This window comes from Oenanthe melanoleuca, chromosome 2 (assembly GCF_029582105.1).
Source record: "Oenanthe melanoleuca isolate GR-GAL-2019-014 chromosome 2, OMel1.0, whole genome shotgun sequence".
Taxonomy (NCBI): Eukaryota; Metazoa; Chordata; class Aves; order Passeriformes; family Muscicapidae; genus Oenanthe; species Oenanthe melanoleuca.
This window is the reverse complement of record NC_079335.1, coordinates 8,787,717-8,810,219: the sequence shown is the minus strand read 5'-3', so window position 1 is coordinate 8,810,219 and position 22,503 is coordinate 8,787,717.

Genomic DNA, 22,503 nt, shown 5'->3' with positions numbered 1-22,503 from the left:
AGAATGTTACTTGCATTTCACTGTGGCTTTTAGGGCAAGGTTTGCATTTTTTAGATTCCCAAAACTTACCTAGCTGAATTAGCTATCCAGCAATGTAAGCATTGACATCTTAGCTCCTATTATAGTTAACAGAGAACAAGTCCACAGAGTCAGTGAGGCACAGGGTGAGTCATTTAACCAAACATAGGTATCGACTTTAGAGTGACATAAATCACACCCTACTCTTCATTGATCATCCAGAAACCCAAAGGCAACTTTTAAAGATGCTTCTGCCACCTTCCATTGTCTCATATAGCAGCTTAATTAATGTGCTTTGCCTCCCACCTTAGTTTCTTGACTTGTGAAAGTGAGATTGTACAATCAGCCACCCAATTTGAGAGAGATGAAGATAATGAGTTCATGTTTGTACAGTGCTGAGGAAATATTATATCCAACAAGCTGTGCCTTAACAGTGTAGTCTTAACCCATCCTGATGAAGACATTCTGTTTACACAGAGACAGCAAGAGAGCCATAAGCTCTGGTTATGCTGGCAGCCCTTCAGGGTCTCTATGTGGCTTTCAACATTGGGTATTTTGTAAATAGGAACATTAGGGCAGATATGTTGGAAAACTTGCCTAGAGTAAAGCAGAATGTTAGAAACTGAGCTGGGATAGTGATTTTTTTGTGTGCAGCTCCTGCTAATTGTCAGCTCTAATGTAGCTCTGTTTTCCTCCTGTGCTTCACTCATTTACTCCTGAGGGAACACAGATGATTCTTATGTCACATTTCTATGTTGGCTACCAGAAGTCTAAGAAATGCCTTCAGATATTTCAGGATGAAAGAGAGATAAATATTATTAATTTTCATTGCAAGTAAGGTAATTTGCTCCAAAATTTCTGCAGTGTTCATGTATCTAATGAGTCAGGGTGTTTCATAACTCATCAGATTTTCAGCTGATGTTTTATAGCTTTCCTATGTCAGAAGGAATAACTGATTGTGGTTGTTAAAAGCACAGACCAGTGCAGAGTTATTGCTACCCTCTATATGTTATACAAATATCTTAAATCTTGGCTACAGTATTTCATGAGAATGAGAACACAGTAACAGTTGAAATCTGTGGTTGAAATCTGTGGTATCAAGACATAAAAGTTGCTCACTTATTTTCCAGGCGAAATTTTCAGCAGCAGTTAGATTGTCATGTCCTTAGAGGCAGGGTAAGATAGTGCAGACAGGACATAATCTCTGAGGTATAATGATAAAACTTTACATTATAGCCATGTACATAAAAAATGACTGGATGGCATCATCCTTTCAGAAGAGACAAACTACCAACATAGATCTAATCTACTGAGTAGCAGCCTGATTTTCCCTTCTCCTCCCTGAAGTAATCATGAAAATTACAGTCAGAAAGGCTAAACAGCACAACCACATACTGCTCTCATGGAATAAAGAAAGGCAATCAGGGTGGATTGCACAAACATATCAGAAGTAAAAATTAAAAATAAAAAAATAAAATAAAAAAGGCAGAAAAAACCACCAAGAAAAGACAAAACCCAAAGGGAAATGTAAAAATGAAAAGAGCTAATAACAAAAGAACAAGAAGATTTAATATTCAGTATTCAAATACTATTTAAGTGACATTGGGCTATTAAATTTATCATTTTTTAAGAAGAGGATAAGAGTCCAATATAGCATACGAAAAAAATAGACTAAGGAATTTTTAAGGGAATAGGTGTATTCAACAAAAGAGTATAATCAGCACCCAGTAATGAGTGGTATCCCTCAAAAGTACATACTGGGACAGTACTAATTAATATATTAATCAGTGACATAGTGAGTGGGGTCAAGTGCACTGTCAACAAGTTTTCAGACCACCAAGCTGAGTGGTGCAGAGATATTCACTTGAGGCAATGGATTCACCAGAGGGACCTGGACAGCCCTGAGGAGTGGGAACATGCAAACCTTGTGAATTCAACAAGGCCAAGTGCCAGGTCCTGCACCTGGGTTGGAGCAATCCAGAAACAGACTGGAGCATGAAGGGATTGAGACCAACCCTGCAGAGGAGGATTTGGGGATGCTGATGGATGCAAAAGTAGAGATGCTCTGGCAAGGTGCACTCACAGACCAGAAAACCAACCACTGGGCTCATAAAATAAAGCTGAACAACAGGTCAAGAGGTAATTCTGCCTCTCTATTCCACTTTTGTGAGAGCCCACCTGGAGTAATGTGTCCAGCCATAGTGATCCCCCCAACATCCTGCTGGAGAAAGTCCAGAGGAAGCCAACGAGATGCTCACAGGGTTGGAGCACTGTCTGGAAAAGACAGGCTGAGGGAGTTGGGTTTGCCAGCCTGGAGGAGAGAAGGCTCCAGGGTGGCCTTATTTTGGCTTTTCAGTATAAAGGGGCTTGTAAGAGAGATTCTTACCCAGGCAAGACAAGAGGAAACAGTTTTAAACTGAAAGAGAGCAGGTTTAGATTGGATATAAGGAAGAAGTTTTTTATAATGAGGATGGCAAGATACAGGAACAGGTTGTCCAGGAAAATTGTGGATGTCCCACCACTGGAATAGTTCAAGGTCATGTTGAATGGGGCTTTGAGGACCTTGATCTAGTGAAAGATGTCCCTGACAAGGAGGATTTGAACTAGGTGATCTTTTAAGGTCTCTTCCAATTCAGATCATTCTGTGATTCTAACATTGATTCCTGCTACAAAAAGCAATTTCTATTTTGAATTATCTTCCATGTATGACATACTGAAAACATCAGAAATCATTATTCCACTGTAATTAGTAGTAGTAGTGGAGTCTGAGATAGAAATGAATCACTAGCTCTGGGCACCATGTTACAAATATTTTTGAAAAGCTTAGGAGAGTGCAAGAAATAAAAAAAAAATTCCCCAAAACAGGATAGCAAGAATGTGGCAACCATGACCTATGAGAGAATCAGAAAGAAGTGAGATTATAGGAAAGTATACAACAGTCCTCAATTATGCAAAAACTTTCATTTTGTGATCTGTGAGAGAACAAGAGGAAATCACTAATAATTCGTAGGAAGAATGACTTTAGCTACAGAATGGCATCTATGAGGATGGTGACATAGAGTGACAAAGCTGCTGTCTCGATCACTGGATGTCTCTAAAAATGCATCAGACAAGGTCAGAATATCTAAACAAGAAGATTGTCTGAACAGTCACTCAAGGACCAGCAGTTACAGCTCTGCTCCCCAAATATATTCTCACTGTTTTATGTGGAGAGAGCAGAGAGGGCAGGAGCTAACAGATGGGCTCTGCTCATGAGAAGCTATAACTGGATCCTACACAGATTATCTGAGTTACACAAATGGATCATTTTGAAAACTCTCTTATTGTCCTGTTCATAGGGGAGCTAATGTGGAGGTTGTCAGAGGCAGCTTCATTATGTGGAAGGCACTAACAGAGGAGGTTGGATTAGCCTGTGCTTGGAGCATCCCTTCAATTGCTCTCCAGATGCTTTTTTTATAACACACACAATAAGAAAATATCATGAGTACATTTTGTCTGTAAGTAGGAGTAATTGACTGAAGTAGTTTGCTCACCCAGACTATTTTAAAGACAGGTTTTCACAGACTTTAGTGTAAGTTTGACAAACATTTGACATTAATTTCCGGTGGAACAGGAAATTTTTATGGGAATATATTTGTCTTGTTTCAATTAATGGTCCCTGCAAAAGTTCTATCTTCAGCTAGCATTCAGCTCCTGTTTTCCCTCCAAGCATTCTGCTCCACCTCAGAGTCAGTGTCTGACTCCTTGTGTCTCCTTGGAGGTTCTGCAAGTTGCCATCTGTTATCTGACTGCCCTGCCTGGTGCAGCATCCTCCTCACCAGAGCCCATTCCTGCTCACCTCTGCCCAGCCCACCTCCCTTTCAGGTCACTTCCCTGCCTTTAAGCACAAACAAACACAAAACACAGCAACCCTTCCCTCTCTGTCTCCCAGCCTCCAGAATCCAGGGATGCAGAAGTGGCTAATTGAGAATGGCATCATCTGGACTTGAATGGCACTGAGGAGAAGCAAGTGTGATTCCGCTAAAGGCTATGTGGGGATGTCAGCACTTACAAAACACCAATTGGACAGCACAGGAGTGTGAAATGACTCTTCTTTAAAAAGTGAGGCCCTTGAGGTTTAGCAACACATTCATTAAATGCATTGGTGCCCAGAAGTTATTTTGGTTTCAAGCCTTTCACCAGAATGAGGTCACTCTAAATTTGTTTCCCTGCTAAAGGGATTTGTTAATCTTGAAATATTTATGCTGAGCTTTAACAGTGTTGCTTGTTTAGGGGCTGCTTGTTTTGTGACACAATATTTTCTGTGCTTTATTTCTGTCAGATAGATGCATCAGGAGAAACCAACTGTGGATGTGGCTATCTACACAGCAGGACACATGGGGTCAAACCCAAAATCTCAGCCTCTCTCATACTTACAGAAGGCTGCTCCCAATTCTCCACCTACAAAAAGACCATAAATAAAATCTCTTCCCATGTATTTCCTGATAGACTTTACATGAAGATGTAAATAAATTATTTTAAACACCTTATAGAATGCAAAGAAATGCAAGCTGGGCCTACTTTCTAGCTTGCCTTCCCCTGAAACAGAGCACACCTCCATTGAGAAGAAGACCCTTCAAAATCAAAGGAAAACCAAAAAAATTATTACCAAATGGATATATATATGAATTTGAAGAAGAAACAGACTGGATGCAATGAAATCCTGCCTCATATCCTTAGGAGAGGATAGAAAAGAACAGTATTGAGATCAGTGACAGCTCCTTGAGGAAGCTGGTGACATATTTTGGAAGGATGTGTGGAAACAGACAATGTAAAAGGCTGTGAAGACAGGTTTTATGAAAAAAAAGACGCATCAAATCCCACTTTTGATGCATACCTTCTAAAGTTCTGTAAGTTTGTGGCCTTAAATGGCCCAAGAATAGACAGTCATACTGACAGGTCTCAAATGGTCAATTTGAAAAACTGCCTCAAATCCACTTACTGTGGTATGAGATCCCTATCACACCCAGCTACACATTTTATAAAATATTTATTGCTTTTCTGTTGAAGACTAGTGCAGCAGCTTCATAACTTTTCAGTCCTGGACGAGGAATTCAGAGTGATTCTCACCAACTAATTTAGCTTCCCTTTTGCCTACAGCAATAAATATAACAAAATATACTAGATAAGAGATATATTCTAAGTTCCTTCATGGTTTTGTGACCTGAAGTCACAATATTTAAGTGCTGGGTAAGGTTTAATCACCAAGTGAGACCTTATCACACAAACTCAGCAGTAAGACAGTTGCAGATCTCAGAAGGAAACTTCTTTAAAAAGGCACTTTAATTCAGATGGAAAGAATGATTTCCTAATCAAGAGAGACTGTAGGCATTTCTCCTAACATAATCATCAGCAGCTGCCAGATCAGGATGCACATTCCTGGAACTGTTTCCTCCCACCAGGTGTTACAGATCAGAGAGGAACATCCCTAAGGAGCAGCTCCTCATCACCTGATTGCTCATTCTGCAATAGCCCTCACTAACAGGATCTCCTCTCCTGCTTGGAGGTACACAACCAGCAAGCAAAAAAACACCACTTTCATCTCAGAGCTGAAACTCCTCTTGGCAAAATCAGAGCGACTCCAAATTAGTTCAGATCCTAGGGGTGAATTCTTGGCCTGAATAAAATGCACACCATGGCTTGCAGCCTTTTGAAGCAACAGGAGACTTTCCACGGATTTCAGTAGGCTGTGATTAAATGGAGAAAACAAGTCTTACTAGGTAGATGAAAAATGTAAGTGCTAAGTAGGAAGACAGCCTACCTGTCAGAGCCACGTGTTTTAGCAGCTGCACACACAAAGGAGTGCTCAGCACAGCTGTCCAGAGCTCTTCCATGAAATTTTATGGAAGGGACAAGGTAGAAGTTAAAGTGTTCTGAGGCAGGAAACAAAAGGGAGCTACTTTCTCTAGAGAACAGAAAGGAAAATGTCTTGCTGGTTAAAATTGACCACAGACAAAGCAGCTGAGTACTTACTGAAAGATTACAGCTTTGGGAAATGGCCTTCTCTCTATACATGCCATTTGATCCCTTGCCCACTGTTTCCATGAGCTGGATAAAGATGTGATTGCTGAAAAACATTTCTTCCCACCCTGATATGGTCCAGAGGCAGATTGTGGTGGTGAAAGCTCTGCACCAAGCCCTGTCAGGGTCTCTGCAATCTCATGGCAATTAGCCCTGCCCCAGGGCTATTCCTCTGCTCAGCTCCAGCTGCTCCTCTCCCATTGCCAGGGAGCCATTGCCAAAGCTCACTCTCACCTGCTCCTGGGACTGGCAGCTGCCCAGGGCTTCTGCTGTCTGCACAGGTCAGCAGTGTGTGATAAATGTGGTGTGAATGGGGTGTAAGTGTATGGTAAATGTGATAAAACTGCATGTTAAATGTATGGTAAATGTGGTGTGAATGGGGTGTAAGTGTATGGTAAATGTGATAAAACTACATGTTAAATGTGTGGTAAGTGTGGTGTGAATGGGGTGTAAGTGCATGGTAAATGTGATAAAACTGCATGTTAAATGTGTGGTAAATGTGGTGTGAATGGGGTGTAAGTGTATGGTAAATGTGATAAAACTACATGTTAAATGTGTGGTAAATGTGGTGTGAATCTGGTGTAAGTGTATGGTAAATGTGGTGCAACTGTCTGGTAAGAGTGTGGTAAATGTTGTGGCACTGGGGACAGGGCACACAGGGCACACACCTTCTCAGCACAAATCCAGAGCTCACCAGACATAATTTTTCTTGCCCAGGATAACTGGAGAATGTCAATGGCCAGGCAGTAAGAAGACAAAAACATAGAGGAAAAACTGCTGAAAAAATAATTTTTTTGCTAAGAAGGCAGACAGATTTGCAATTTTGCACAGCTTGGACATCCAAACAAAAAAAAAAAAAAAAAAGTAATTTTTTTTAATCTTGATTTTGGGAAAACAACAAGAAAGTATTTTTTTCACTAAATTTACCTCCATCTGAGTACCTGTCATACTCAATCCTTCTTCTGGTTTTTTTCCTGTTCTCATATGTCTGGGAAACATTCTCATCTGAGGTCTCTTTCTCTTTCTCTTTCTCTTTTTTCTCTTTCTCTTTCTCTTTCTCTTTCTCTTTCTCTTTCTCCATAGAGCACTGAATACCCCACAGCTCAGATTTCTCTTAGACTGAGCATTCATTCAACACACATTCATCTTGTTATGTCTGTGAATTCTCAAGTATATGCTTGCAGGTTTATAATAAAAAAAAAAAAAAAAAAAAAAAAAAAAAAAAAAAAAAAAAAGCACAAACACACACATACTCACACACACAAAACACCAGAAAATCCATACACAACTTTTCATGGCTCAGAGCTCATAAATGATTGCTCCTGGAGTAACATTCTACTGAGAATGGCTGAGAACTCAGGAAATTCCAGGGGATCAAAGTAATTGTGTTCAGCTAATTAATGAGCTCCCAGTCACCTGCCAAATCACAGTAAATTTCATATTTATTTTCATATGCTCTCCCACCTACTGTGTGAAATACATTCTCTGAAATCACTATTTGACTTGTTAAGTAGTTAGGCCGCTTTCAGATAGCTGTTAATACTCTGAGGATGTTTATTTACAATCAAGTATCTCTTTATTTAAAATGCATATATGAAAAGCAATAGCAAAACCTTACTAGATGATTCACATTGTTTCTCTCTGCTTTTCATGAAGGCCTTGGTGAATAACAGTGCAAATTATCAGTAAATTTCCCAAAAGAATTTGAAATTAACTTGTTTCATCTGTGCTTATGCAAGTTTCATTCTCCTTTCTGCAAATATGCAAGTAATTGCTTTTTATATCCATGGAAAGTGAATTTAGAGATGCAGTTTTTACATGACAGTATTTGTGCTGGCAATGTTTGTGCACTTTCAGGAACAGCTTGAGAAAGAAATGTGAGTTACCTGAGACAGCAGCACAGCTCAGCTTTTGAATATCCCAAATCAGTCTGTAAAGTTAAATATCAGTTAAAATAGTCCTTAATTAAGCTATCATAGCAAGTTCATTGGAGAAAGTGAGAATCTGTCTTTCTGTATTCTAAACCTGGAAAATAAGTCACTAAATTAACATATTATTCATGTGCACTTCTCTTCAGATCTAATTGCTGCCCTCTTTGCATGTCTTCTTTTTGCAGGAGAGTCTAGTGACTATGAATAGATAATACACTCTTTGGGGAATGATTACATGGTTTCAGACTTGACTTCCTTGAGTATAGAAAGAGGTGGCAGATTAAACTTTATGGGCTGTCATTCCTCCACTCTGTGTGGGACAACACTTTAATGACATTTTCCCAGGCACTGGTTTCAAAGGCATGGAGCATTTGGGAGAGAAAATTGCTTTGAGATATGAATTCATGAAAAGTGCAGTGGCATTTAGGAGAGGGGCAAGTCAGATCCCATCCCATATCACACTTCCTTGATCCAAGGTGAGAGGAGCACTATGGTTTGTCTGCAGGAGCTGTGCTGAGTTTACAGGTGAGCAGTGTGTCACCTCTTCTGCTCCTCTCTCCTGTTTTCACCAGGCCACATGGCCTGACAATTCCTGGAAGTTTGATTTCCTTGCTGAATTCCCTGGACAGCAGTTTGCACATGCATGCTAAAAAAAAACAAATTAAAAATCTTGAGACAGACAAAGTAATTCTAGAAGGATATTACTGCTCAAGGAACATCATTATAATTTTGTCTTTATGAAATTACTGACCTACATAGTTTATACTCAGAAGTGTGAGTGATATTGCAGATGACCTATCTCCTATTAAATCCCAGCAACAGAGCTTGGCATCTTTTGAAACTGATGCATTAGCATGTGTCAAATTCAGACAGCCATCTGAAATTACTAGCTGTGATTAATATAATTAATTATCTACCATTATGTGTGCCCAAATTTTGGTAGGACCCTTTCAGAGAGTGAGATAATTTGATATATTAGCTGGAAAACATCCAGACAGTTTATATCTAAAATGATTAGGAAGTAATAAGACACATTTCCTGCTTTCACAAATAATTCTGTGATGAGGTTGTAGAAAAACAATGAAGTTTACAAGTAATAAATCAAAGCAATGTTGAAGCTGATGATAATTGCACTGCAAATAGAACCTGGAAACATTTTCTGGTGAGGAGTTTTTGTCATGACTGAGCAACAAAGCTTTGAGGACTGACTGTATTCACTAATTAAGGGGACAGATTGGTCAAAGGAAGAGATGATCCTTTGGTGGAGATGACACAATATTGCTCATTGCTGATTTCACTTCTTAAAATGGCTTTTTGTTTCAAAAGTGAGTAAGCAACCTGAAAAGGCTAACTAAACCCAAATACAAATTATACCTTTTCCTTGTGATCAATCTTCACTTTGTGGCACAAAAAGGATACAAAGAGTGGGTTTGCTCAAAAAAATCCTGTAAGCTCCCAAACCATATATTATTAATATATTTCTTTCTTGAAAAACTCAAAAATTACTTCACTCCTCCCCTTTTTCTAATGTTTGGGCGAGCAACAAAAAAAAAAAATCTTTTCTCTGCTTTAGCCATGACCTCAATAGAAATTTCTTACACTCTGACACAAAGTCTAAGATGCATTTTATACTCCACTGAGGAGTATTTCAGACAGAACAATGATTTCTCTATCATATTAAATTTTCACCAGTCTCTGCTGTGCTGCACTGCAAGCACACATTGTAACCTGTCTGTGAAAAGAGGAGGGAAGCTACAAAGGGATTATTAGGAAAACAAAACTGGGGATGCACAAAGGTTGTGCTGTCCTTATGTGCAGTGCAGCAATGGCAATACACTTCTGTTAATAATTATATGGTGACAGAAATAGGGCAAAATACACATCTTTTTCACTGTCACATTCATGCCATGAAAGAATGAAGCAATACCTCTCTTTGTGCTGCCCAGATGACATATCCACACATATCCAGGACTGTAGGACAAGGTTCTGGCCCAGGGCTAAAACCTATTTACAACCTCATGTGCCTGACAGCTCCAGTGCTTTTTAGTTGGTGGGGGTCTCAAGAAAACAATGTAGTGGGCATGAATCTGTGTGCATGTGTTTAACACAGTGTAGAATTAAGAGAATGATAACACTTTAAGAAAGAACAGTAAAGGTTATCCCTTGGAAAGATAAAACTAACAAGAAAAGACTATTTATTTGTAAAGATTGGAAAGCTGAGAATATTGCCATTGCATAAAAGACCTTAAAAAGGGTTTGCAGGAGGAATTTATGTGCTCAGCCCAGCTGGAAAAATCCTCTCTGAGGGTTGTTATGCTGGCACACAGACACACAAAATATCTGCCATGTGTTTGCAGCTTCTCTAAAGATACAGCAGCATGCAGGTATATGGACATTTACCACATTTCATCAAGTTGTAAATCTTTACTTGGGAATTTTGCTGACTCCATCCAAGTTCACAGAAGATGGAAATCTGGCAACAAATGAGCTGAAATAAGGATGTGTAGGATGAACTTGCAAAGTCCTTTACAAGAATGTGGATCCTTTTTTTACCTCCCCACACATAACCACTAAATATTCTCAACCTGTTAGTATCATCTTCACCAAGAATGGCATCTGCAAGTGCTGTTTTATACAAAATGTTCTCCTAAACCTTTGGTGTGTTTTGGCCCTACTGCTTGCCACTGCTAAGGCAGAAAGCAAGGAAAGATTTTGTGAGGCTTATAACATTCCAGTGAGGTGAGTTGTGCTATCACTGGTCAGAACCACCCCTGCATGTGACAGCATGCTGAGACTAATAATTCTGATTTTTGGTTGCTTATAGTGTGCTAAGGACATTATTTCACTGAACAATTGAGATCACCAAGTATGAGATAGCCTGCTTTGAGCTCAGATTATCTGACAGAGTATCCTGTCTCCAGCAAGGATCAGCAAGTGGTACAAAGAAAGGAGCAGAAGAAAAAAAGCATGCAGTGATTCCTCTCCAGGGTGCTCTGCCAGTCTCCAAATCACTTATAACTCACAGATTTCTTGGAAAGTTGCCTTTGCTGTTGACAGCCTCCTTTAGATCTGGACTCCATGGAGTTGCCCAGACACTGCATCCAAACTTCTGGCACCCACAGCATGCTGAGAGAGGGAGTTCCCTGTTCCCACTGGGTACCACCAAAGAGCTTGTTCTCACAGCCCAAGCAGTTCTTTTCCTTCTCATTGCCATCTAGCAGCTCAAACTTCAAATAAGCTGCAACTCTAAAGAAAGGAAAAAAAATTCCTGATGACCAATAACCCGTGTTTTGAAAACCAGAGTGCCCAGAATTTTTTTTCCATCTCTTTCTACCTAACCCACACATCTCTTCTGGCTGTGAGACATTTGAATTTTAATTTCCCCAAGGATGACAGATCTGATTCCTGAAGCAGGCTGCCAAAATCTGTCAACTGGTTTGTCTTTCTGCCAAACCTCACTAGCATAAGCTCCTTCTTGCTCTTCCAGAAAGGAGCAACTCCATTTTGCTGCTCTCCCACACTGACCAGAACCTGAGAGGAAGGGTCAAGGCGCCCAGCAGGACTGGTCCAGCCCAAACTGGGGCACAGTTACCAGTGGTACAGGTTATCTGCTCCCAGCTGCCCCACATGAGACAACTGCCTTCTTCTGATGCCTGCAGAAAGACATTTGCTGGTTGTTTTTTGTCAGAAGAGTTAAGACCTCCATCACAGACTAAATGCCAGCAGAACAACTGATTTTAGAGATGCTTTCCCACCATTTTCTGCCTCTAAATTGGTATTATGATAAATATTTAAGTGCAAATTCTTTTTTTCCTCCTTTGATAAAAAGTAAACTGTGAACTTCCTGTGAATGAAAAACAATGTAGAGATTGAAAATAATTTTAACAGATGACTCATAAGTCTACATTGGTTTTTGCATCAGCAAATAAAAATTGGTCAGGATAGATGGAAAAAAGTACATTGAAGTTTAACTACCAAATGTATCTTCCAAGCCCTCATTACCAAACCCTTTTCAAATGAAGTCTTTTTCATCATAAATCACCCAGCTATGTTTTACATTTGCAATTTTTTTTAATTAAAAAGCAGAAGAAAAATGGAATAGGCACTCTTAGTGACACATCTTAAGAACAAAGGGCTCTCCAAAATGCAAACAATTAGAGAAGTCTGAGTTATACATGCATTCACACAAAAGGAAAAAAATCCCCCCCCAAAACAGTGAAGGAGGAATTATTGTGCCAAGTGAAGGTTTTTCCAGGTTTTACTTATTCACTGTTTCTCCCTTATGGTTTTCTGTTGAAACTCTTGTAATTCATTAGCAGCTCTTTTTACCCAATAGGACTCAAAACTTTTCCAAATTAGACCAAAACAACCCATTAATATGGTCAACTATTGCCTGTGTTCTTCAGCTAAGATTTGCCAGTGCTGACTATTTGAGGTGAATATTGAGTGGATGGGGGTGATTTAAAGGCTGGCTGGAATACTGGAGTATTATCTATTTTCTCTGTTAGGAATATTTTCTCCAATTCTCTAATATTTGGGAATGGGAAGAAGGGATTCCTTCCCTTGAAAAAGACAGCTTTTCTTTCGCAGTCTTTTCTGGAACTGTTTCTTCTCTTGCCTAACTTTTTGTTCTCCATTATAAAATTATTTGGATCCTAGTCAGCCCAGGGAGAAAGGGATGTCCCATCTTTACAAGTCCTTGAGAAGAAAGTAAAAGGACATGTGGGGAACACAAAGATAAAGAAGTTTAATGATTTGCTCAGGATTGTGTCAGTGACAGATAGAAGAATATTTAATGAGGACCAAATCTTGAATTTCTTTTGCCATGAACGAATTTATTTGAAACAATAAGAGAAGGTATTTTATCTCAACCAAATGAAGCAATATCTCAACCAAATAAAACACCTGGTGGAGTCAGGTGTTTTATTCAGCTAATACAGGCCCCCAAGGATTGACCAAAGAGCCATGTAGGAGTGGCTGAGAGTAAATGCTGCTGATCACAAGGCAGTGTCAGCCAAATAAATCTGAACATGATCCCTTCACAGAGCTTGTACATTTACTTTTCTCCTGAGCCCAGATTACTGAGCAGGATTCACACTGCTGCTGCCATCACTCATCTCCTGAATAAAGCTTGCTGCTTGTGGCATTCACCCAGCAACTTCCCAGACCAAGTCCCTCCTTAGCAGAGAGCATTAATTGCCCATTTCCCACATATTTAACCACCAGGATCATCATAAAAATGATGACCATCATTCTGCCAAGCCTCTGCTGAAGCTGGGTCACTGTGCCAGACCACAGGAGGTGGATAACTGCTGAGTGGGTGTTGGGGTCATGTCCCTCTTTCAAAGACTATTTATGCTCTTCACACTGGACAGATGGTGGCTGTTTCATCACCAGCACTATGCTACAGCCTGCTGACTGAAGGATCTGAATCCCTGGGTATTGCATGCTAGAAGCCTCCCAATAAGGTCAAGTGAGCCTTTCTTAGGAGTTAGCTTTGCAGTGAGTATTCCTCCCACCTCTGCACTGAGCACAGAGTGTACTCAGCACCAATCCTCTGTGTTTCTCTGTAGTCAAGTATTCTTTGGTGCTACTGCACTGTCTTTTTGAGAGGTTTTCTACTGGTGAGTTGAGAGGAAGTGAGAGGGGATTACCTGGAAGATGGCAGCAGGACACAAGAACCATGGAAGCTGTCCTGCTTCTGGCTGCAGCATGGACATCTGGCTCTGAGCCTGTAGGATTTCATCCAACAGGTGAGGCTGTCCCAGGGATCTTGGCATGTACCAGAATAATGTCCCTGCATTCAGCCTGGAGCCAGCCCTCCCTGCCCCTGTCGTGTTTCTGTCACAGCTGTCAGTGGGAGCTTCCTAGGCAGCAGTCTCATGGTTTCTCCCTGTTTCTGGGCTCTCTGGATCTGTGGGGAGAGCATTCACCTCTACAGGAGGCAAATGTAAAGCTGTTGGCAAACTGCCCTTGCTTGGTGCCTGTAGCACCTCTGGAGTTCCCAGATGTGACAAAAGAATTTAGAAGGTGAAGGTGGAAGGTGAAAGGCTGGAGCCAGACTCAGGATTGGGCTTTAGCAGAACTTGCAGGATGAATTCAGACTGGCCCCAGGAGATGAAGCTGGGAAATTTATAGTCAGGGTGGTTGCTGGCTCTGGGCATCAGGCCAATCTCATTATCTTGGACACAGTCGAAGAAGATGAACTCAGAGAGTACAAACTTTGCACTGCAAACCACTCACACAGCCCTGCTGTACTAATTACATCAGGATTGGTTTCCCTCTCAGCTGGTCCTGCCTCACGTGGCACTGGAATTCAGACCCTGCTCACCTCCCTCAGGATCCCTGCTGTTCAGTGACCTGTTACAGTGCTCATGCCAGCAAGGCAGGGACTTGTTTTGGTGGTGGGTGACAATTGATAAAGGCTCTGGGATGATTGGCAAGATACTACATTTGATTATTGAGGCAAATCTCTGTACTGTTTTTCCAGATTCTATAAGAGCTTCTTCTCATAAATGGCTTGAAAAACTTAATCAGCTGAATAATTAAATCCACATCAAGAGGCCTGTACCAGTTCAGCCTTCTGCTAACAATGCTCTGGATCAGCACACGGAGAAAGTCTCATAAAATGTTTGTTTGTTTGTTTTTTCCCATCAACTGTTAGAAAAAAGGGTTTTTTTTCAACTTTCTGCTACATCCCTTTCTCTCCTCCCTGAATAGCCTTGTTCAGCTTCCAAGTCAAAACATGACCAAACTGAGAAATTGCTTTCTTTGCTTTCCCCACAGCCTCAGGAATTAGGGCCCACACAGAAAACAAATGTATGAGCACATAAACATCTTTAGGCACACATGAAACCAACTTTTTAGACAAAGGCTGCAGACAATAATTTTTTTGTTGAGCTATGCTCAGTACCATGAAAATAATCTCATTAATTAGGATTTAGAAACCACCACATTATTTGTTTTATTTTAATTGCAGGCACATGTGACTGAAACAATTTTGTCAGAGTCCCACAAGGACCATTTCAATGGTAGCTGGGCAAGAGAAATACAGAGTTTTCCAAGGAAAAACAAAGGTTAGGCAGATTGTCTTCAGCACAAGATATCCCTCTTAGCCCTGTAACATTCGTGTTTCTTGGGTTCTCTGGCATCCAGCTGCTGTATTTGCTTAGAGTAGGATGACACTGGTTCCAGCCTCTGCCATGCACACAGTCCAGCTGCAGGACACACACATCTGTCATGGGCTGAAAGCAGCACAGTGTGCCCACTGCTCTCAGGGCTTAGACCCAGACATCAGGGCTGAGTTAGGGGATGGCAGCTGTGAAATTAAATTGGAGTGCTGTCTCTGTAAGATACAGCTCTAGGCTGACTTCAGTTTATTCATTACAAATAAACTTTGAAAATTATTTAAGGTGGTGGTTAAAACCTCCCTGGAATTTCAAATGAGCATGCAAGGTTTCTTTATGGTCTTAGGAAAGAAAATCTTGTTCCACTGATATCTTTAGATCAAGGATTTCTGCCACTCTCCCAAGGACAGATAAGCACACACAGTCTACCATTAAAGTGTCTCAGCTTTGTTTTGAAATAAATATTGTAATAAAAATTCTATTTCAGACTGGAGGCATTTTCTAAGCAAGGGTGAGGAACACTGATCTGAGCTGCTTAGCTAATCAATACTCCTTTGCATGCATATCTGGAAACTTTTGATCCTCCCAACCCCAGCTCCATTTCACCAATTACATTAAGAAAGGTTAAGCTTGGATTTATTTTTATAAGCAACCTGATTAAGAAAAAATATTTTTTACCTTTTTTTTCAGTACTTACAAAGTTCATAAAGCCACCATCTAAGTCACATATTTCCATCTCAGAACTACATTTCTTCTTGATGTTTGTAGTATGTTTGTAATGCAGATAACACATTAATTACTTTAGGAACTGACAGCATATTCCTGCATATTTTGCAAAACTGAGAAGTTTGTTGTGCTGGGTAGAAGGATGCAATGTTTTAATGTGTTTCCACTACAGAGGGATGGATCAGGAAGAAGCAAAGGAGACCTTCAGACAGAGGAAAAAACAAAAAGGTCACAGGCCTCAGTATTCCTGGGAGTTTCAATGACCCCAATAGCAGCTGCCCAGTGAAGGGCAGTGGAGAACCCCAGAGTGATGCACTGGGGGAGCCCCTGAACCAAGGGAACCTCAAGAGGGGAGTGCAGAGATCACCAGGAGCCCAGAGCTCAGCACCTGAGCCCTGTGCAGGGCCAGGAGTGACAGTGACCATTCTCCCCATGGGAGAATCCCTTAGGAAGTGCTGAACCAGCACTGCAGCCCTGCCAGCTGTGCCAGGAATTGGTCTGCACTGGCAGAGTCCCTGTCCTCTCTCAGCTGATGCAGCTGCACAGGCAGAGCTCAGAGGGAACACAGATCAGCAGATCAGTTCCTGCCTCTGAGCCTGGTGTCTCCAGCAGAATTTGGGGAATTTTCATCATGGGTCTGTCTACATGATCCCACGCCCTCTGGAACAGATGTGATACACCAAGGGGAGAAAAGGAATTTAGTGCAAAAGTGAGCAGGGCTGATCAAAAGAGCTTTAATCTGGATTTGATGGGGAAAAGAGAGAATATTAGATTGACTAGAGATAAACCTGTCTAGTGAGGTGGCACACAAATGTTTGAGGCACAGTGTGAGAGTGAGGACCTTCGGGCTGTGCTGAGTACCCTGGAGCCCATCTGAAATATCCCTGTAAGAACATTCACACCCCCTCATCCATCACCTTGGGCCCAGGGGATGCAGATCCAGTGGCAGCAAACACGTGGGGATGATTCATGGTCTCAGCTCAGGAATTTGCAGGAAAATAAAGATATTGCATTTGAGAAGGGCTGTCTGAATTAGAAGTCTGGATTTACTGACTTTACCTCATATTTCAACCCCATGGTATTTACTGTGGACATGACTCTAGCCTGCTGCACTGAGTCCAACCACTGCAATACTTTGGTTATTTCTGTGTCCACAGCGGTTTCAGACCAACAATGGAAATGAGAATAATTACAGGAAGAGATGTGGAAGGATGAGGGGAGTATGAGACCTTATTCTTCACTTACACCAGTGAACTGCAGATGAAGTTGCTGAATTCACAATAATGCACTACTCATGGCCAAATCCAACCAACAGGACAATCCACAGCAGACAGATTCCCTTTATTTTTCTAATATTTTTCAAATATTTTTCAATTATTTTTCAAATTTTTAAACCTTTAAATTTTTAAAGTTTGATAAACCTGTCTAATTCAAGCTTTTGTTGACAGTTTATTTTTTTAGGTTGCTGTAGATGGCAATGTCTTTGATAAATCATCTTTTCTGAATTTCCTCTTAAGCCTTTTTTATTTCAAAGCTCATTTCAGTACTAAAGAGAAATGATCAATGAATTTACAACAGAGAGTTTTAAATAAAAAGAAAATAAATGCCACTACTACCTAGCTCTTCCAGGTCAAAATGCAGAGTCAAATAATATCACTGTGATGCTACTTTTTTTACAGTTTAGATAAACTTTAAGGAAGACTAATAAATGCATGCTTTGCAAAAAAAATTTAGACAGGCATTTCTGAAAAGGGAAGAAGTAATGAGATTGAAATTATATCTCATTATTGTTAAAAAATCCATCCTTATTTGAGTTGGCAGGAGAAAATATTAATATTTTATGACCTAACTCCCTAAAAAGAAATTAAATATTCTGAGTACTCTAATACTTCAAAAAAAACTGCCTTTGCTCAAATATTTTGTGCTTTTCAGTGGACAGGGAGTATCCACCATGTCTCTGTCTCACTGTAAGTTTTGTCATAAGCTATATTTCAGTGATATTACTATAAAGCCCACAATTTACCTTCAGAAAAACTGAAGATAACCTGAATCATAACAAAAAGGAAACAAAACAAAAATGTTATGACTATAAACTAAACATGGCCAGAAAGCCACTGGTCAGTATGTCTCTTTGGAGAGATATATAATCTCCAAAATGAAGAGAGATTCCCCAAAATTATATTTAAACAAGATCTAAAAATTTTGAATAATTTGTTTTGAAGTTTGAAGGAAAATAGAAGATCCATTCCAGAGGATGTTAAATTCTCTTTAGATTCTGACATTTATTTTTCATCTGAGGCAGAGTCCAAAGCTGCTTCTTCTAAATTTTGTATTTAAAACTAATAAAAATTCTTTCTTCAAAGAAACTTGAAATACTTTGCTCCAAGCACAATTTCTTCCATTTAATTAATTACATATACAGATTTGAAATAATTTACTTTTAGGTGAAAGAAAAAAAAAATTAAACTATTTTATTCTGAAATAATCAGGACAGAGCACTAAATGTTAGGAAAATGCATTAATTTGTGAGTCAGGGAATTTCACCATAAAAATATATTTCTGCAAAATACTCCATCACAGCCATTTTCTAGTGGCAGATTGGTTCTGCTGATGAGACCCAAACTGGCTGCAGTCCCTGTGTGATGAACTGCTTGCTCAGTTTGCTTATCTCCTTTGTACTCTCAGCCCTCTTTGCAATACACAGCTTGTCAGAATGATTCAGAAAGTGTCTCCTTCCCACCTTATACTTAAAAGCCCAGCATAAAAATACCCATTAAAACCCAAATAGTATTAATCTCTCACTTCTGCTCTGAATCCTAAAGGATGAAAAGAGGAAAGATGTAATTTACTCATCATCTTTCTTAAATTTTGGGTTAATTATATGTAATTATATATAAATCAAGAAACATTTGTCATTTTTTTCCCCCAAAAACATCCAATGATTGAGACACCAGAACCCTTTAGACAACCTGTTTTCTACTTTGTGACATTTTTTGTGCTAGTTTAAAGTTTTTAAAAGTGTTTAATCTTAAACAGTGGAAATTTTCCTTGTTTGGAGTTTGAATCCAATAAGTCTTTTTTCTATAGATGCCAGTCATGTCAGCAAGCAGATTATTACCTGTTCTTCATGCTGTCCTGTTATACTCTTGGAAACAGTTATGGATTGTCCATTCAGCCTTCCCATTTCAAGACCAAGCAGTGTTTTTTTATTCAGTTATTCCTTTTAAGTCATGTTTTCCAGATCTAATTATCATATCCAGGTTTTCACCATTTAATCCATGTTAGTCTACTAACCCTGGGCTTTGAGCTTCAGAATACATGATCCAAGTAGTTTGTGTCTGACACAGTATCAGCATTTCTTTTTTTCTTTGTTTTGGTGTGGGACTTTCAGGGTTTTGGGTTTCCTTTTTTATGGATTTTTGGTTGGTGAGTGATTTTGGGGGGGATTTTTTGTTTTGTGGAGTTTTTTGTGGATGAGGAGTGTTGGGTATGTTGTGGGTTTTGTGTGATTTTTTCAGCAGAATACTGTTGGGTCATATTAATGTCATCAAATAAGTTAAGGTACTTTTTCCACATCCCCAAATTCTCTGAATTCCTCTGAGGTTTGTACTTTGTTCTGAAAAAGATGTGTCTCAAAATCATAGCACATGATCTGATATGACATAACATCTAAAATCAAATCTTTCTTCCTAAAACATTCTTGTTTTTGTTCCTCCAAGTACATCTGTATTTGCAGTTTTTTCCACTTTGGGAGAAAACTAAAATACATTGAGAAAGGAACTGCACTAAAACCTTGTAAAAATGTCCAAAGCAAAAGTATCTGGTAAAAAAAGCAGGCAAAGGAAGCATAGACAAGAAGCAATTATACAAAACACTTTTAATAAAGGATGGACTTATTTGTGTGGAGAAAAAAAAAATTTCAAGCTCCATTAGGTTGCTATTAGAAACCTCATTCTAAAATAAAAAAAAAGAGACAAAATTTCTGAACCATTTGTTGGAGTTCTTAGCATCTATTTAGGCAGAGCATTTATAGAGATATGAATGTTGAGAAATTCTTGCTGTGAAGCAAATAATGGTGATAATGGCATTTTCTCCAAACTTTTTGGAATAAGCTCTATACAAATTATGAAGAGAACTCTTTCCTGCATAAGGAAGTCTTAAATACCAGTAACCTGGATGGTCTTAAATATGTTGGGGGAGACAGCAGAGATGTCAACACTCTTTTGTGCTTAGGAAGTCAGACCTTCATCATGTTTGAGTAGCTAAGGTGATTTACCACTGCAACAACCTGACAAGCACCACAGATATTCATGTTTATTTTCCATTTAAAATATTACTTAACTTTAAAAAAATAAATAATAACTGTGGCAATCCTCAGGGCAGCAGTGGGTTACAGCCATGCTGAGGTTACTGAGACACCTTTCTGGGTTTTTATTCTGCCATGGAGAGGACACTGGAGAGGTCCAAAATAATTGGACCAAAATAATTGGGTCCAAATTATTAAAAATTATTTAACCCCAAAGCTGGAAAACTCCCCTTCCCACCATATCACCAGAATAAATGAGGACTAGTTTGGAGTGGTTTCTTATTTCAGATTTTTCTGTTTCAGCTGTGGTTAGATATTATATGGTTCATTTCACCAGCACATCAATAGAAAATCTGTCTCCTGTGCAAGCAAGGATGCCTGGCTCTCCTGGGGCAGGTGTGGTCCTTGTCTCACCAGGGACAGCAGCACCATCTGCTCAGCAGTGCCAGGTCTCTGCCTAACTCACTCATGCACAAACAGGACATTTATGAAACTGCTGTGTGAAAGTCTGGCATGAAATAGAAGGAGGGCAGCCCCACGTGGCTGTAAATCACTCCCACCCTGCTGACACAGGCTCTGGATGGGATTTAGTGCAGGAATCCCCTCCCTGCAGGACCCTGATCCCACAGACAGGAGTGACTTGTAGCCAGCATCCCTGTTTGGTGGAGGGCAGGATGGGGAGAAGCAATTTCAGGTTTGTGGACAAGGGAAGAGTGGTGAGGAGGCTGGAAACTGCCCCAGTGAGCTGGATTTGATCTCCATGTCTTTACAGTGGCACAGGAAGAGGTGTTTTGCCTAGGTATTGTTTCAGAAGGCTGTGGATTAATTGCAGCTTAACTGAAAACACAGAGCAGGTTTTGTGTCAGTGGGAGTTGTGCTGCTCAGAGACAGACAGAGGGACAAAGGCACAAGCTCTGGGAAAAACAAAGATCAGCTATGTCCCTCTGGGTATCCCAAAATCACCCTGTGTTCCCTTACCTGCAGTTCTCTGTGCTTTCTCAGTGTCACTCCTCTGTGCTTTCTCACTTCTCTGTGCTCTCTCAGTGTCAGAAGGAATTGTGTCTAAACATTTCAGAGAGTTTTACACAGACTAAGTCATTAATATTTGTGAAATACTCATGTAAACTGAACAAAGAACAACAGAAATGTCCTGAAGAAACCTAAGTGGGGCAAGTTTTGACAGATATTCCTTCCACAATGCTGATACCAGGCATTTAAGAATATCACTGATGCAGAATATTAAAATAACTGCTACATTAATGAAAACATATAAGGGATTGTAGGAACAGAGCCATGACAGACCCTCACAGGGACCTGCTCACCTTGAAAGAGTTGCACTGGTGATGCCAATCCACATCAGTGACAGAACAAAATAATATTTTTTTACAGGATTCTGGCTGAGAGACAAGCTTTACATAGAAGAAATGAAGAATGGAAGAAATGGAAGAGCTTTACATGGAAGAAATGAATATGCATAAAACTGCTGACCACATAAGTACAAGCTGGCATCTCTGGAAGTAAATTTGCAAGGATTTGTTGGCTTGCAGGCAGATACTGCCTCTGCTGATGCTCATTCTTTTGCCATGCAGTGGGAGATGATGAAAAGAAGTTTCAGAGCCCAGGTGAAGAATTCTCTCCTGGCTCTCCAGCAGGACAAGGGTGAAGAGCAAAATCTCAGAGATCTCCCTGAAGACTGCAGAGTCCCTGATGTGGAGGGGAGCATTTGTACCCTGGCTGCTCCCAAATGAGCAGCACAGGCAGGTGTGAGTGGATCACAGCTCCTGAGCCTCCTGCCACCCTGCAGTGACATTGCCATTCCTGTCAGCACCTTCAGCTGCACAGGGAGGACTGCCAGGAATGTCAGTTCTGCACTGCAGCTGCAAGGAAAGGCTTTTGTTTTGTCAACACACTAATCAGGTGTGTCAGGTGTGAGATTTTCTTTGAAATTTCCCATTCAGAGAAAATTCTGGACATTGCTGCCCACTCCAGTCTAATTCAGACTAAATACATTTCCAAGGAAATTTCCAAGGTGAAATTTCCAAGGAAATGGGAATGCTGCTTGTCCATCAGTTCTGTCAGACAGTAGCAGGCAAATTTAAAAACAAGTAAAACCAAACAAAAAACAAACAAACAAAAACCAAACAAACAAACAAACAAAAACAAAAACAACCAAATAAAATAATGAAAATAAAATAATGAACAAACAAAAAACTAAAAAATTAGAAGGGACAATTTTCTTATTTTGCAGAGAAATCTTAGAGAATCACATCATTCTCATTCTACTGCAATTCTACTGCATGAAAAAGATTACAAGGGATCCAGATGTCAGTGGAAG